The following is an 18,625-nucleotide window of genomic DNA, read 5'->3' as shown; positions in this document are numbered from 1 at the left end:
GAAGGTGTCGAGAATCTTGAGGTATGAGGAGTGAGTTAGCTGTGATAGATTGGGGAGCTTCATTAAAAGGCATGACGGTGGATAGGCAATGGCTAACATTTAAGGAATGAATGCATGAATTGCAACAGTTATACATTCCTTTCTGGCACAAAAACACAAAAGGAAAAGCGGCCCAACGATGGCTAACAAAATAAATTAAGGATAGTATTAGATCCAAAGAGGAGTCATATAAAGTTGCCAGAAAAAGTAGCAAGCCTGAGGATTGGGAACAGTTTAGAGTTCAGCAAAAAAGGATCATGAGATTGATTAAGAGGGGAAAAATAGAGTATGAGAGTAAACTTGCAAGGAACATAAAAGCGGATTGTAAAAGCTTCTACAAGTATGTAAAAATAAAAGATTAGTGAAGGCAAATGTAGGTCTCTTACAGTCAGAAATGGGAGAATTTATAATGGGGAACAAGGAAATGGCTGAGCGATTAAACAAATACTTTGGTTCTGTCTTCACAGAAGAGGACACAAATAACTACCCAGAAATGCTAGGGAACTAAGGGTCTAGTGAGAAGGAGCAATTAAAGGAAATTACTATTAGTAAAAAAATAGTGCTGGAGAAATTAATGGGACTGAAAGCCAATAAATCCCCAGGGCCCGATAATCTGCACCCCAGAGTACTAAAAGAGGTAGCCATGGAAATAGTGGATGCATTGGTTGTCATCTTCCAAAATTCTATAGATTATGGAACAGTTCCTGCAGATTGGAGGGTGGCAAATGTAACCCCACAATTTAAAAAAGGAGGGAGAGAGAAAACAGGGAACTACAGATCGGTTAGCCTAACATCAGTAGTAGGGAAAATGCTAGCGTCTATTATAAAGGATGTGATAACAGGACACTTAGAAAATATCAACGGGATTAGACAAAGTCAACATGGATTTATGAAAGGGAAATCATGTTTGACAAACCTACTGGAGTTTTTTGAGGATGTAACTGGTAGAATAGATAAGGGAGAACCAGTGGATGTGGTGTATTTGGATTTTCAAAAGGCCTTTGATAAAGTCCCGCATAAGAGGTTAGTGTGCAAAATTAAAGCACATGGGATTGGGGGTAATATACTGGCATGGATTGAAAATTGGTTAACAGACAGGAAACAGAGAGTAGGAATAAATGAGTCTTTTTCGGGGTGGCAGATGGTGACTAGTGGGGTGCCGCAGGGATCAGTGCTTGGGCCCCAGCTATTCACAATATATATCAATGATTTGGATGAGGGAACCAAATGTAATATTTCCAAGTTTGCTGATGACATGAATCTAGGTGGGATTGTGAGTTGTGAGGAGGATGCAAAGAGATTTCAAGGCGATTTAGACAAGTTGAGTGAGTGGGCAAGTGCATGGCAAATGCAGTATAATGTGAATAAATGTGAAGTTATCCACTTCGGTAAGAAAAACAGAAAGGCAGAGTATTATTTAAATGGTGATAGATTGGGAAATGTTGATGTACAGAGGGACCTGGGTGTCCTTGTACACCAGTCACTGAAAGCAAACATGCAGGTGCAGCAAGCAGTTAGGAAGGCAAATGGTGTGTTGGCCTTCATTGCAAGAGGATTTGAGTACAGGAGCGAGGATGTCTTACTACAGTTGTACAGGGCCTTGGTGAGACCACACCTGAAGTACTGTGTGCCATTTTGGTCTCCTTACCTAAGAAAGGATATACTTGCCATAGAGGGAGTGCAGCGAAGGTTTACCAGACTGATTCCTGGGATGGCAGGACTGTCATATGAGGAGAGATAGGGTCGACTAGGCCTGTATTCAGTAGCGTTTAGAAGAATGAGAGGGGATCTCATTGAAACGTATAAAATTCTGACAGGGCTAGGCAGACTGGATGCAGGGAGGATGTTTCCCCTGGCTGGGGGCTCTAGAACGAGGGGTCACAGTCTCAGGATATGGGGTAGGACATTTAGGACTGAGATGAGGAGAAATTTCTTCACTCAGAGGGTGGTGAACCTGTGGAATTCTCTACCACAGAAGGCTGTGGAGGCCAAGTCACTGAATATATTTAAGGAGATAGATTTCTAGACGCAAAAGGCACCAAGGGGTATGGGGAGAGAGCGGGAATATGGTATTGAGCTAGGGGATCAGCCATGATCATATTGAATAGCAGAGCAGGCTCGAAGGGCTGAATGACCTACTCCTGCTCCTAGTTTTCTATGATGTGAGGTCAATTATTAATTTTAAATCTGAAATTGATAGATTTCTGTTAACCAAAGGTATTAAGGGATATGGGGCAAAGACGAGTATATGGAGTTAGGTCACTGATCAGCCATGATCTCATTGAATGGTGGAACAGGTTCGGGGGGCTAAATGGCCTACTCCTGTTCCTATGTTCCTAATGGCAAAGAATATGTTTGAGCAGAAATGCTTGTAAAAATATCACATTGTTTTTACAAATGCATTCTATTTTGTGCAGCATGGTTTCTAGGCAACTTTTTGAAAATATTTTTAAAGGGGTCGTTGAAGATCTACTTATGCTTTTGATGAAAATCTATTTTTTTCTGCTGAGTTTTTATAACTCACCAGCCTCATATGGCTGGAGCTCCAACTTTAAATGCCATCATGAGTGTTGTGTTTCCTGCATTTTTGATGCTAGAAGTCTGTTCATGCTTCCCTCAATGGCCTAGTGCATAAAGACACTGCTCAGTGCAGCACTAAGGTATACAGACATAATATGTTGCCCGTTTGATTCCTGTCCTGAGGTAGCTGATCTGAACTGTATCATCAGTAGGTGTGCCACAATTATCCTCATTGCCCACGAGCTAGGGGGGAATGGAAAATCATCGCTCTTGATTGCCATCTAGTGACCTCTGTTGGAAAGTGTGTGTAGACGTCAAGCGAGTACAATATGACCCTTTTTCAACTGAGTACTTTTTGAAAAGGATGTCCAGTCCAGAAGTAAAGGTCTGAAGCCCCACCATTTGCAGCCGCATCTCCAGCCACCTCGGCTCCACCCTCTGGAATGCGCTCCTTAAATCCTTCCACATCCCCCTTCTCCTTTAAGACCCTCCTTAAAACCCATCTCTTTGACCAAGCTTTTGCTGACCCTTCCAAATACTTTCTTCTTTGTCTCAGCATCCATTTTTGTCTGATTATGCATCTGTATACGTGGATATTTTTCTACATTAAAGGCACTATATAAATATGTTATTGTTATTGATCCATTGTGATTTTCTGTTGTTTTATACAAGTGTGTTATCAAGTGTGTAACACCGGAAGTGCAACAAAAAAGTTATAAAAATATTGATAGATATTTTAGTTCTTTCTGCTAAGAAAAAACTGGCATTAAATTTATATGGTTTATACTATATTAACGTTTCAGTTCATAAGCCACTATATTTTTTACCTATCCACGTGCGTAACACCACTTCACTAAAGTCCACATAATGGTTAAAAATGTTCAAAAGCAAATGTTAATCTTATTAAACTTATTCGTCCCATCATGCCTCTTTGAAAGAGCTATCCAATTAGTTCCACTCCCTGCTGGTTATTTTCCCAATTATCTTAAATCTGTGTCCCCTGGTTACCAATCCACCTGCCAGTGGAAACAGTTTCTCCTTTTTTTTTATATTCGTTCCTCGGATGAGGGTGTCGCTGGCAAGGCCAGCATTAATTGCCTATCCCTAGTTGCCCTTGAGAAGGTGGTGGTGAGCCGCCATCTTGAACTGCTGCAGTTCATGTGGTGAAGGTACTTCCACAGTGCTGTTAGGGAGCGAGTTCCAGGATTTTGACCCAGCGACGATGAAGGATTGGCGATATATTTCCAAGTCAGGATGGAGTGTGACTTGGAGGTGGTAGTGTTCCCATGCGCCTGCTGCCCTTGTCCTTCTAGGTGGTAGAGGTCGCGGGTTTGGGAGGTGCTGCCGAAGAAGCTGTAGCAAGTTGTTGCAGTACACCTTGTAGATGGTACACCCTATCTACAATTATACTCTATTAAAAGCCTTAATAATTTCAGAGGGGATTTCAGAACTGAAAAAGTTATAATCATATTTTTGAGCTTCCCAACTTCTGTTTTCTTTCTGATACCAAATGCCATCTTCCTATTTTTGTCAAAAGTAACTGTTCTAAGTTGAAAGAGTCTACTTGGTCATTGTTGAGCAGACCAAGTGGGAGGCGGCCCATGTTAAAGGAGGTAATCACCTCCCTCTATTCACCGAAGCATACTTTCACAGCATTTATCCTCTTGTGTGATACAACCTTAAATACCGGCGCTGCCTTATGTGCACTACTCGGATGCTCAATATGAAAAAGCGCACTTAGTCACTAGAAATGAATATGGGTATGGCAACTCTGGATGTTGTTCACAAGTTTGGAGAAAGAAGTGGACACACTTAAAACTGACATTAGGACTGGACTGTGCTAATAATTGCCTTATGTAGTGCTTAAAACTCTTTAAACAAATTCATTTAAAATGACTGTGCTTTCAATTTCTAGGCTCACACTGGATGAATGGCCCATTGGTACTGGAGGGTACCGGGCACTCATGGAATCATACCCCAGCAAAAAGAGTGTGGGAGAAGGAAGGCCGTTTAAAAACATTAAGAAAATAAATGGTTCTGTTTCTTACTTCCGCTGTGAGGGGTTTGGTTTTGTGTAAAGCACTGTCTGTGATACTGAGTATGTTTTTAATCTGATACAGACGTTCTAACCTGAAGAAAGGGTTATGAGGGTGAAGACCCATTCCAGCACCAAAGGCATGAAGTGGAGCCAACTCGACTGGCCGTACAAGAGTCATTTTATTCTATTCATTTATTTTCTAGAATTTGTCTTGATATATTTTTCATTTTTGATTTTCTATGAATTTTTTAAAAGAAAAATGTTTTTCTGGGACTGACTCTGTGGTTTCTTAAATTTCCTACATTATTTTTGTTTTGATTCGAACTCAGGTAATTCACAGGTATGTTTTGAAATTCAACTATTTCGCTTGGAGCTATTGCTTGGTCTAATTAAACCAGGAAGTTACCAGGTCTGATTCCTAGTCCTTATTGAATTACCTGACTTTGGCCAGGGCCATGGCAGTGCTGTTGCAATTGGCCTCAGTGCCCTTATTTTTATGAAGGGGACATTCAGCCAGGAAATCCTGCTCCTGAGTGGTATACAGCGCCCTCTGCTGGAAAGTGAGTATTTGTGGCTTTCAGTTGAGGGGCGGATTGGGTTCTGCTGCAATTTCCACAATCAAAGCCTAGTCTGTCATTTGTACCGGATACAGGAGGGCAATCTGTACCTATAGAACTGTACCGCAATAAGGAATGCCTTTAAGAGGGGAGGGGAGGGCAAAATAGACAGAAAAAAAAGAGCAAGAAAAATATATAAGAAAATATATTGTATGTATAAATTCATAAATACATTTATTAAAGTCACTGTTAGTGGGGTAAAAAGCCTTTTGCTCTGGCTCAGTGGGTTGGAACATACTTTATCTGCATATTTGGTTTCTCCATGATTTTATTATTTTGATTTTCTTAAGCTTTAAAAATCTGGTTCTTTCACCTGGATTTATTATGGTTGATTAAAACTGCACATTTAATTTAAAACTATGTGTAGATATGTGAGTGTGCACATGTCTGTATCTGGTTGTGTGTGTGTGTATCTGCATGTGCGTACATACAACCTAACAGATATCCAGTGGCACAGCTCACAGTATTTTTTTTATTCGTTCCTGAGATGTGGGCATCGCTGGCAAAGCATTTATTGCCCATTCCTAATTGCCCTTGAGAAGATGGTGGTGAGCTGACTTCTTGAACCGCTGCAGTCCATGTGGTGAAGGTACTCCCACAGTGCTGTTAGGTAGGGAGTTCCAGGATTTTGACCCAGCGACGATGAAGGGTCGGCGATATACTTCTAAGTCAGGATGGTGTGTGACTTGGAGGGGAACTTGGAGGTGGTGGTGTTCCCATGCGCCTGCTGCCCTTGTCCTACTAGGTGGACGAGGTCACCGGTTTGGGAGGTGCTGCCGAAGAAGCCTTGGTGAGTTGCTGCAGTGCATCTTGTAGATGGTACACACTGCAGCCACGGTACGCCGGTGGTGGAGGGAGTGAATGTTTAAGGTGGTGGACGGGGTGCCAATCAAGCGGGCTTCCTTGTCCTTGATGATGTCGAGCTTCTTGAGTGTTGTTGGAGCTGCACTCATCCAGGCAAGTGGAGAGTATTCCATCACACTCCTTACTTGTGCCTTGTAGATGGTGGAAAGGCTTTGGGGAGTCAGGAGGTGAGACACTTGCCGCAGAATATCTAGATCTGACCTGCTCTTGTTGCCCCAGTATTTATGTGGCTGGTCCAGTTAAGTTTCTGGTCAATGGTGACCCCCAGGATGTTGATGGTGGGGAATTTGACGATGGTAATGCCGTTGAATGTCAAGGGGCGGTGGTTAGACTCTCACTTGTTGGAGATAGTCATTGCCTGGCACTTCTGTAGCGCGAATGTTACCTGCCACTTATCAGCCCAGGTCTTGTTGCATGCGGGCATGGACTGCTTCATTATCTGAGGAGTTGTGAATGGCACTGAACACTGTGCAGTCATCAGCGAACATCCCCATTTCTGACCTTATGTTGAAGGGAAGGTCATTGATGAAGCAGCTGAAGATGGTTGGACCTAGGACACTGCCCCGAGGAACTCCTGCAGCGATGTCCTGGGGCTGTGATGATTGACCTTCAACCACCACAACCATCTTCCTTTGTGCTAGGTATGACTCCAGCCAGTGGAGAGTTTTCCCCCTGATTCCCATTGACTTCAGTTTTACTGGGGCTCCTTGATGCCACACTCGGTCAAATGCTGCCTTGATGTCAAGGGCAGTCACTCTCACCTCATGTCAGGTGATACGCTGTTTTATGATGGCAGAAGAATTATACCATGTAACGTATGATTTATTATTATGCTACAAAGGCGTGACTGTGTTTAACTTGACCTATTCCATTAAGGCCGCAATATCCAATTGTACACCGGCACATTCTTGGATCAGTTATCAGTTAATTGCTGTTGATAAGGGAAGTTTGCACATTGGTAGCTGTTAGTAAATTTCCAGCCTTGAATCTGAAGAAACCAGAATAAATTGACTGTGTTGCTCTTTTTTTATACTTTTGAAGTGTGACAAATGAACTCCAGACACAAGGGTTTAAAAATTTGGGGAGCTAGAGAAGGTGGAGAGTGGGGGTGGGGGAGGAAGGGCAGAATTTGGGCCAGTTCTGCCGAGATTCGTACCCATGCAAGAAATCCAAGAAATTCCAGTTGGGATGAGGGCAGGTGTCTTCCAATCCTCCACCCATGTCCAAGTGGTACATCTGGGGGAATTTCTAGGCCACCCTAGGAATTCAATCCATAACACACTTGCAAGGCCGAACAGAATTCATGTCAGCGAAGAGATGGTATGAGTTCTGTTGAAACCCTTAGAATTGCCTCACAACATTCTAAAATTAAGATAATCGATTCTGGATGACTATGTGCATTTTGGGACAGGGTCCTGTGCTGCTGCACTTCTGCTTATGGTGTGGGACTCCCAGAATTATCTGTATTCTCCTCCTCCAGTCCTACACCCTCCAAGATTTCTGCACACCTCCAATTCTGGCCTCTTGTGCATTCCAGATTTACTTTGCTCCACCATTGGCGGCTGTGCCTTCTGCTACCTAGGCCCTAAACTCTGGAATTCCCTCCCTTAACTTCTCCGCCACTCTGCCTCTCTTTTTTCCTTTAAGTCGCTCTTTAAAACCTACTTCTTTGACCAAACTCTTTGCTGCCTTGTGAAGGGATAAGCCATATAACCTATTCAGAAAAATACACTATCTTTTGAAAGAATTCTGGTCTTATTAAAACATGACAAACTGGGTTTCGAAATCTAGAAACCTAACTATGAAAAAGCTGTGAAAGCATTCTGGCTATTGAGATAAGATAGTTGTTGACACTGAATCAATAACCTTATTGAAACAGAAGGTTAAAGGCTCTGACAGGCTGAACCTTTCGGAATGAAACAATGGTTCACCTTGGATAAGGTGCTCTAATTTACACTTTGTAAAGAAGCACATAAAAGTAAGAAACATCTGCCTTCATAAAAATGGCATCAAGTAAAGAAACACACCTGCTATCATACCGATTTTTATGGTAAACTTAGAACACCTAGAGAAGAGACATGATTCTGTAATGCTACCAGTTGAGGTGACTGTAAGAATTGCAGGGGTCAACAGAAAAATGACGAGATAATTAGCTTACATCAGCAGAAAACCTTAAAGGAAATACCACTGGAAAAGGGTATAAATAGTGAACTCTCAAATGGGATAGTAGACTTGCTTTAAAGGGGCAAAGCGATTCTCGGCTTCAGAGGCGGCTCTGTAAGTTTCCAACTCTTTGTACCTCGGGGATCAAAGTATTTGATTTTGGTTGCTATCCTGAATAGAACTTTAAGAACTGTAAAACTGTAGCGAAGTTAAGATTTGAGAGTAAGGTTCTCTGATAATAAGATTGTAAGCTTTCTCTTTTTATAAATCTATATATTTTTAGAATTGTCTCACATAAGACTTCTGAATCAAAAACTCTCAAACTCAATCTCTGTACACTCTTTGGTGAGGAGTTGCAGAATTCTGGGGGAGTTTTCCAGACCCTCATAATATCCAGAATGTTACAGTCTAGCTAAACTTATTAAAAGTGCTATCTGGAGGACAGTAACATTTTCAGGTTGTTCGTTTCCTTTAGGGAGAGATAGTCTGGACCTTTAGACCCAATTAAGCACCTTTAGGATTCGGCTACCTCAAACTTGAGTTGAAAGTGAACGTCTGAGAAATACGCCTGATCTGGGGTAACCCTAAAGGGGCTAGGACTAGTAATTAGCCCTAATATCTCTTTTTGCAGGTAATATAGTAAATGAGCAATGGGAGGCCTTCAAAGAGGAGACAGTTTGGGTACAGACTAGACACATTCCCATGAGGGGGAAAGGAAGGGCATCCGAAGCTAGAGCTCCTTGGATGACTAATGGTATAGAGATGAAAATGAAACAGAAAAGGGAAGTTATGATAAATAATGATAAATAGAGAACCAAGCTGAATACAGAAAGAGCAAAAGAGAAATGAAAAAGGAAATAAGAGGGGTAAAGAGACTATGAGAATAGATTAGCGGGTAATATAAGGAAACACTAAAGTCTTTTATAAACATAAAGGGCCCGAATGTACTGTAGCCGGTGAATGAATGGAGCCCACCGTTCATTAGACTTGCCCTTGCACATTTAACCCAGGAGCTTTTGCATGGCAAGTTGCTGTAAGTGGGAGATCAAAATGGTGCAGTGCCCTCTACAGGGCATGTGGGACCTGTGTGAGCAGTTGAAGCAACTGTGTATCTCTTTAACCAATCAGATTGAAGCATTGTTAATGAACAGCGTAGAGTCTGAATCAGAAAGTATAAGTTAGAATAGTGAATTCAGTGTCAAACCAGGTACAGAAAACAAAATAAAGAGAGGGAAAGAAAGAGTAAATTGAGAGAGAAAATGTTAGATCCGTGTATCTTAATGTTGTGGCCTTCAATAATCAGACAAAAGACTGCAGGGAACGATCAACAGGTGTCTACTGAATGAGGGTTACTCTAGAACTAACTGTACAGATCACTACTCAGGGTTTATATACAGGTGTGGTCACTGCCGGTACTACAGTATACAGGAGCTGTAAAAAGTAGTTCTCCCCTTAAAGGTGCATACATTACAATTCCTCCCCTTTTAGATTAACAGTACCATAACACTCATTTAACAATTAAATATCAAACTAATTACAATTAACACTTTTAACATGCAACATTAGCTGAAAATAGTCTATTTATAAATTCAGTCTTTGGGGAGGCTTCCTGATCCTTTCTGGATAGCGCCTTTCCCGAGTGTCTTGCTCTTGGTGCGGAGGCAATTCTGGCCCCCTGCCGTCGGTTGGTTCATCAGCTTCCGATGCTACTGTTTCTGAGGTAGATGCGACCTGTACGTCGGGTTCCTCACCAGGTACGTATGGCCGAGACATGGGGTTGACTCGTTCCTGTGACTCTAGGATCTGGTCAGCATGGCGTCTCACAATGTTCTCCCCAACATCCACTGTGTACATTAGTGGCCCCTGCCGTGTGCATATCATTCCTGGTTGCCATTTCTCTGTTCGGTAGTCGCGGGCCAAGACTGGTTGCCCTACATTGAAGCTCCTTGTCGGCTTCTCATTGATGTGCTGGAATTGCTAACTCTCAACATCTCTTCGTACATTTGGTCTGAGCAATTCCAGACGAGATCTCAACCTTCGGTTAAAGAACATCATGGCCGGGGCCTGGTTGGTGACTGCATGTGTCGCATTTCTGTAGGCTAACAGGAAATTGTCCACCTTATGCTGCAGTGGAATGTCGTCATCGCACATGGCCTTTACTGCTTTTTTAAAGGTTTGTACGAACCTCTCAGCCAATCCATTTGTGGCTGGCTGATACGGGGCGGATGTGTAATGCCTTACCCCATTCCTTTTCATAAATCTTCGAAACTCTTCAGACACAAACTGTGGTCCATTATCAGAGCAAATCTGCTCTGGCAAGCCATTCCTGGCAAAAATGGTCCATAGGACTGCAATAGTTTTCTCCGTGGTGGTGGAGGACATTTTGATCACCTCAGGCCATTTCGAGTGCGCATCCACGGCTATTAAAAACATTGAGTCCATGAATGGACCAGCAAAATCAATATGCACCCATTCCCATGGAGATGAGGGCCACTCCCATGGGTGTAGAGGGGCATGTGGTGGTGCATTTTGGACCTTCTGGCATCCTGAGCAGCTCTTTGTAAGGTCCTCGATTTGCTGATCGATCCCCGGCCACCATACATAAGCCCTAGCAAGGCTTTTCATTTTCACCCCTCCCAGATGATCTTCGTGAAGCTCATTGAGCACTCTCTCCCTTAACTTGGGTGGAATTACCACTCGGGATCCACACATCAAGGCCCCCTGGCATACTGACAGCTGTTCTCTTCTGGATGAGAATGCTGGCAACAGTGAGTCGCCATGTGCTGGCCATCCCTTCACCGTCAAATCATATACCCGAGACAGCGTCGGGTCATTTCGGGTCTCCTTCTCTATACCAGCGTTAGTTACTGGTAAGCATTCAATTATAGTCGAATGAAATATTTCGACAGGATCCACTGCTGGTGCTTCCTCCGCAGTAGGCAGTGGCAGGCGTGATAGCCCATCAGCGTTTCCATGCTGTTTCATGCCCTTATACTCGATTTCATATTGATGCGCCCCTAGAAAAAGGGACCATCTTTGTAGCCGTTGCGCAGTCATCACCGGAACGCCCTTCTTTGGATTAAAGATGGAGACAAGTGGTTGGTGGTCAGTCAGCAAGGTGAACTTCTGCCCGTGCAGATAGTGATTGAACTTTTTCACTCCCCACACTAGGCTGAGGGCCTCCCTGTCAATCTGGGCGTAGTTATGCTCGGCTGACGTTAGTGACCGAGACGCAAAGGCTACTGGCCTCTCCGAGCCGTCCGGGAATTTGTGCGACAGCACCGCTCCAATGCCATAGGGTGATGCATCACACGCCAACCGAATTGGTAGTGCTGGGTTGAAATGAGCCAACACCTCTTTTGATGTGATCAAAGCTTTGCTCTTCTGGAAAGCTCGCTTACATTCGTCACTCCACTTCCATGGTACCCCCGTTTGCAGTAGGGTGTTCAGTGGGTGTAGTACGGTAGACAAATTCGTCAAGAACTTATGGTAGTAGTTCACCAGTCCAAGGAACGACCTCAGTTGTGACACATTTTCCGGTGCTGGAGCCTTGACTACTGCCTCAATCTTTTCAGGGGACTTATGTAACCCCTCTTTATCAATAACATGGCCACAATACGAGATCTGCTTCTGGAAAAACTCACATTTGTGGCGATTAGCTCGGAGCCCATATTCCTTCAATCTAGTGAGCACCTGCTCCAGGTTGGCGAGGTGATAACTGTCATTTTCGCCCATGACCAGGATGTCGTCCAAATAACACTGGGTCCCTGGAATCCCTTGCAGGGCTTGTTCCATTGCCCTTTGCCAAATAGCCGGAGCTGATGCTACCCCGAACACCAGCCGGTTGTATTGGTAGAGACCTTTATGAGTGTTGATCGTGAGGTACTGTTTCGAGGCTTCTTCTACCTCCATTTGCAGGTACGCCTGGGCCAGATCAATCTTAGTGAAGCATTTCCCTCCAGATAGCGAGTCAAAAATATCTTCAAGCCGCGGAAGCGGATATTGTACAGTGTGAAGGATTGGGTTCACTGTCACCTTAAAGTCCCCACAGATGCGAACCTTCTTTGGTTCCCCAGGCGTATTACTCAATGACCTCTTCATTACAGGAGCGATGGGTGTAGCCCACTCGCTCCAGTCCACTTTGGACAGTACTCCTGAACATTCCAAACCTTCCAGCTCTGCTTCGACGGCTGGGTGGATCGCATAAGGTACCGGTCTGGCCTTAAAAAACTTTGGGCTTGCATTTTCCTCTATTTTGATCATCGCTGTTATGCCTTCTAGTGTTCCGAGACCTTGCTGGAACACTTCTTGTGCGTCAGTTATCATTTTTGACAGTCGACCAGGTGTGACGTCGTCATCCTTTTTGGCATCTACAGTCAGTGCTTGTATGGAATGCCAATCTAGCTGTATCTTCCAGATCCATTCACGTCCTAGTAGTGGTGGTCCTCCATCTGGCAATACATATAGGTCCATTTTTGGTGTTTCCTTGCCGTTATATATAACGTTCACCCTTATTTTTCCTTTGGGGTAGACTTTTTGTCCTGTGTATGTCTTCAAGACAATCTTTGTATCACTCAAGGGTATATGTGAGAATAGCCGCTTGTAGTCCCTTCGATTTATGACTGTGTCCAATTCCATTTTCACTTGGACTCCGGCTATCTTGAGCGTGACCCAGATAGTTTGGTGATCCTCCGTTTTGATCACATTATGTAGTTTCAGACAACCCAGCTCCTTGCTTCCGGAGTCTGTATCACTTTTCTGTTCATCTGAACTACTCTCCGTCACCTTATGTACCTTCTTGTACTTCTCCTGTGGAGATTTCTTGCTGCTGGTTTTCTTTCCCGACCTGCAGACTCTTGCTATGTGTCCTACTTTTCCACACTGTCTGCACACTTTGTCCTTGAACCAGCAATCATTATGGTTGTGTGTTGTTCTGCCGCAGTGATAGCAGTTCACTGTTCCGTATGACATTTCATTTGTGCCATATTCTTGCGGTCTCCGTTGTATCTCTGCAGCGCCCCGTGCGGCTGCTTCGTGTGATACTGCAATGCTGAAAGCCTTGTCCAGCATAAGATCCTTTTCTGATGGAAGCCGTTTCTGGGTTCCTTCACTTTGAAGCCCACACACAAACTTGTCCCTTAAAGTATCTGCTAGTCCCATTCCAAACTGGCAGTGTTTCGATAGCTTGCGCAGTTCCGTTAAATACTCAGCATTACTTTCATCTTTATGCTGGTTCCTTTTGTGAAACTTAAATCTTTCTGCTATCAGCAGCGGTGTGGGGTTTAAGTGGTCCTGTAGGATTGACACGATGTTTTCAAAATCCTTTTCTACTGGCTTCTCTGGGGTTACTAGGTTTCGTAGTAAGCCATACATTTTTGCACCCATTGAATTCAACAATACCAGCGCTTTCTTGTCATCTGGCACTTCATTCGCCTTGCAGTATACTTCTATGCGTTCGACATATGTCGTCCAATCTTCGACTTCATTGTCGAACGCTGTGATACTGCCACTCTTCGGCATTTTTGGGTGCGGTTAGACTGGCTTAAAATGGCGTCTCCCGCGCTTTCCTTTCTTCCCCACTGCGGTTTAAAATGGCATCTCCCGCGCATTCCTTTCTTCCCCGCTGCGGCTTAAAATGGCGTCTCCCGCGCTGCTACCAATGCCGCTCTCGGCGGTCCTTGTGGCAAATGGCGACGCCCTGTGGGTTTCATGCGCTGCTCCTGCGCTGCTGCCAATGCCACTCTCTGCGGTCCTCATGGCAATGGCAGCGCTTCGCGTTTTCCTGCGCGCCTCTCTCCCCCGTTGACGCTGCTCGGCCCTTGAACACCGGCTGCACACTGCTCTCTCTCGCCTCTCTCCCCCGTTGACGCTGCTCGGCCCTTGAACACCGGCTGCACACTGCTCTCTCTCGCCTCTCTCCCCCATTGACGCTGCTCGGCCCTTGAACACCGGCTGCGCTCTGCTCTCTCTCGTCTCTCTCCCCGTTGACGCCGCTCAGTCCTGAACACCGGCTGCGCCCTGTGCGCTCTGCCCTCTCTCTCTCTCCCCTGTCGACGCTGCTTGGCCTTTTTCTGTGCCGCTTGGTCGGGCTCTAGCCGCCGCTGTCCGGGAAGGGTCTGCGCAGTACCTGTTGCCAGCCCGTTTCGCTGGACCACCATGACTGGAAAGCCAAGCCTGGCTCTCAACAGCCTCCCCAGCGATGCTCAAATCTCTGCTGGATGACTGGGCGGTTGCCCGTGGTCGACGCCCGTGCTTCTGGACTCGACCTCCTTCCACTGTTCTCCAGGAGCGAATCCCTGGGAGGTGATGCAGAGTTGCAGGTAGGTTCGAATCTGCATCGTCGCCAATGTTAGATCCGTGTATCTTAATGTTGTGTCCTTCAATAATCAGACAAAAGACTGCAGGGAACGATCAACAGGTGTTTACTGAATGAGGGTTACTCTGGAACTAACTGTACAGATCACTACTCAGGGTTTATATACAGGTGTGGTCACTGCCGGTACTACAGTATACAGGAGCTGTAAAAAGTAGTTCTCCCCTTAAAGGTACATACATTACAGAAAAGAGATACAGAAAGAAAAAGTAATGGGAAATGAACTGGAACAGAAGAGAAGTAAATGTAGGGGAATATCTAGGCAGTAGCGATCATAACAAAGTAAGGTTTCAAATAATGATTGAGAAAGACATGAGTAACACAAAGATCAAAGTAATAGTTTGGAAAAAAGCTAACTTTGAGGGGATGAGAATGGAACTAGGGATGGTAAACTGGAAAAAAATTGTCAGATAAAGTGATAAAACAGGTAAATATTTTTACCTAACAAACAGACCCCAGTCTGTCAAATTAGGTAACCACACCTCCCCCCCCTGACCCTGAACACGGGGGCCCCACAAGGATGTGTGCTGAGCCCCCTCCACTACTCCCTCTTCACCCACGACTGTGTGGCTGTTCATGGTTCCAACACCATCATCAAGTTTGCGGATGATACCACGGTAGTAGGCCAGATCACCAACAACGATGAGTCAGCCTACAGGGAGGAGGTCCAGCATCTCGTGAAGTGGTGCGCCGATAACAACCTGGCCCTTAACATCAAGAAAACCAAAGAAATCATTGTGGACTTCAGGAAGTCTAAAGGCGGAAGTCACACCCCCATCCACATCCATGGGGCTGTGGTGAAAAGGGTGGACAGCTTTGAGTTCCTCGGAGTCCACATCACGGAAGACCTCTCCTGGTCCCTCAATACCTCCTCTCTGGTGAAGAAGGCCCAGCAGCGCCTATATTTCCTAAGGAGGCTGAAGGGATGTAACCTGTCACCCCTGATCCTCTCTAACTTTTACCGCTGCACAATAGAGAGCATCCTGATGAACTGTATCACAGTATGGTATGGCAGCTGTAGCTACTATGACCGGAAAGCCCTGCAGCGGGTAGTCAAAACTGCCCAACGCATTACCGGCACCCGGCTACCGACCATAGAGCACATATACCAGAAACGCTGTTTACGGAGGTCACGGACCATCATCAAAGACCCTACCCACCCCAGCCACAGTCTGTTCACCCTCCTGCCATCTGGGAGACGCTACAGATGCATTCGCACCTGAACGACCAGATTTAGGAACAGCTTCTTTCCCAGGGCTGTCATCCTACTGAACTCCACAAATAAACTCTAAAGCCTGCACATCTGCCAATGCACTTTATTATGGTTATGTTTATGTTAATGTATTACAAGACAAATGAATGTTGAATGTTTAAATGTCTTAATCTAAATGTACACTCTCGGGAGCCGCAAGCCTACATTTCGTTGTACTGCACTTGTACACTAACAATGACAATAAAGTTGATTATTATTATTATTATAAATGGCGATCAATAAAGTTCAGGAGAAATATATTCCACTAAAAGACAAGAACAAACTAACCAATAATGAAGCACCATGGATAAATAAAGAGATAAAGGTAAAATTGAAACTAAAGTAAAAGGCATACACTAAGTACATCTATATATATAAAGGAATCGATCTGTCTGTCTGTCCTTCTGTCCTCGGGTGTGCGTCTGTCCAGCTATGCGCTCGAAAGTTATAGAGCGTACCTACGCGTGCGTTACCTCAGAAGAAAGCTTACGCTTCCGGGACGGTCGTAAGCATATTTACTTTTCGGTCGGACAAAAATTGTTCGCGCCTTATGCAAAAAACCTTCAAAATTAAACTCATTATCTGCTACTTAGCATTGATTGACTGACGTCAAGGTTCGACCAATCCTGTGCCGTCACGATTGACCAATCCTACAGTACGGTCCCCTGATGGTTGGCCAATCGGTGTGTGTGTGTGGGCGGGACTAATCGTTTTCATCTCAGGGATCTGGCAGCCATTGTTTCACTGCCATTACTTCAGCTTCCAGCTCAAACTACTTTGATCATCCAGCTTTGAAAAAGTTAGTATCTCTTTTAAAAATAACATAAGATTTATCAAAAACGTTTTATAAGTACTTTCACTTTCATCTTTCAAGGTATTAAAAGGTAGACATGTTGCCTGGCAGCAGATTGAGAGAGGGACACAGACAGGGCCCAAAAGCCTGGGACTCGATTTAAAATGTTGCCCGGCAGCAGATTCACAGAGGGACACAGAGAGGCCCCAAAGCCTGGCACTCGATTTAAACCGCCCGGCCCAAAACAGCCCTGGCAAAGCCGGGCTCCCCCAGCTAGTAGACAATAAAGGAGAGGATGATGAAAGGGAATACAAAGAGGTTAGGAAAGAAGTTTATAAAAAATAATTAGGAAAGCAAAGAGGGACTACAAAATTAAATTATCAAGGAATATAAAAAGAAATAGTAAAGTATTCTACAGACACATAAATAACAAAAGAAAAGTCAGGATAGGGCCAGTGGGGATGCACAAGATAAACTCACAGGTAATGACAGTGAAATGGCAGAAATATTGAATGGTTACTTGGCCTCAGTATTTACCAGGGAGACTAACATGGTGGGCAGGACATTAGAAGAAAAGATCAAAAAAGATACAAAGACATTAAAGATAATTGATAAACAAAACAAAATTAGAAAGGATAAGACCCCTGGTCCAGATGGATTGGATCCGCGCATATTTAAAGAAACTGGGGAAGAGATAGCAGAGGAACGATTACATATATATATATACATATAGGGGCAGAATTTGCAGTCGGTATGATGGCGTACAAGATTTGAAATTGACCGCCAGTCCCGAACTTGCAATCTGTCAAGTTCCAACGTGACAGATCATCCGCTACGACTGTATTATCCTCATTGTTGGCGCAGAGTTGGACTAATTGCCCACCCACTGCCCAGCTATTAAGCAGGAAAGTGTGACGGCTGGTGCAAACAAGTGCAGGAGCCTATTGCACAGCGTAAGGGGAAGGGCGAATATGGGTGAAACATCAAAACAGCAGCTTGAGTGCTCAAAAAGGGATCCGTGTTTATTTTACCAGCTGCTTTGCTGAAATGGCATGTTTTACAGCGCATCAGGGCAATGAAGTTCAGTGAATGGGTTTGACTGCATATCATGAACAATTTCCTCAGAACTGCAAGATTTAAGTTAAATTAAGCAGGGCTGTCGTTTCAGTGTATTTAGTTGAAAATTGAAAAAATATCACTCCCTTTCCATATTGTGGGTGATGAGGTGCTGAACTTAACAAGGGATAAATAGACCATGTTCACTTGATTATTATGGACCACCACTGTTATCCCATGAGTCCGATAAATGGTGTAATGTGTGAATTTAAAATTTGATTGGTGTCAGGCATTGGCAATTTCTGTTTCCTGATTGGCACACCACCCCACGTGATCCCAGGTATGCTCACGCACATGGTGAGCCCTTGGGATCCATGGGCCACTACGCTGTGCACAACTCCGCAGCGAAACAACGCAAGTTTCCAAAAGAGGCCTTGCACCAGGTAAGTGCAATTTCTTTTGGAGGCCGGTGGCGTACTCCTTAGCTATGCCACTGACCCACGTCACGCCACGCCACATCACGTTGCATCACATCGCATCATAGCTCACTCTATATGTAACTGGCTGTAATAGGTGTAACGCCCCAATATCCTACCTGTAACTAGTAGTAATCCCGTAACCCAGAGATACTCACCCTGAAACTACAGCCAGAATTCCCCCTGCACTGCATAAAGGCTGATCAATCCCTAAGTTTCAGTCACCCCTCTACTGGCTGCCCCTCTCATGGCGCTGCTCCCACTCACCACATTGCTGCTGCTCTTGGCTTTGCAGAAAGTATTGATTCCTACGTCCAACCCATTCTCTAGTCTCCCTCTCTTCCCCTACCCCCCCCACTAATCCCATTCACTTCCCCATAACCCCCAGCCCCCAGTCACCCTCTCTTCCCACCCCCACCTCCTATCCCATTCTC

The sequence above is a fragment of the Somniosus microcephalus genome, chromosome 2 (genome assembly GCF_052327205.1).
Source record: "Somniosus microcephalus isolate GS21.2 chromosome 2, FLI_Smic_1.0, whole genome shotgun sequence".
NCBI lineage: Eukaryota > Metazoa > Chordata > Chondrichthyes > Squaliformes > Somniosidae > Somniosus > Somniosus microcephalus.
Note: the sequence above shows the minus strand (reverse complement) of the source record.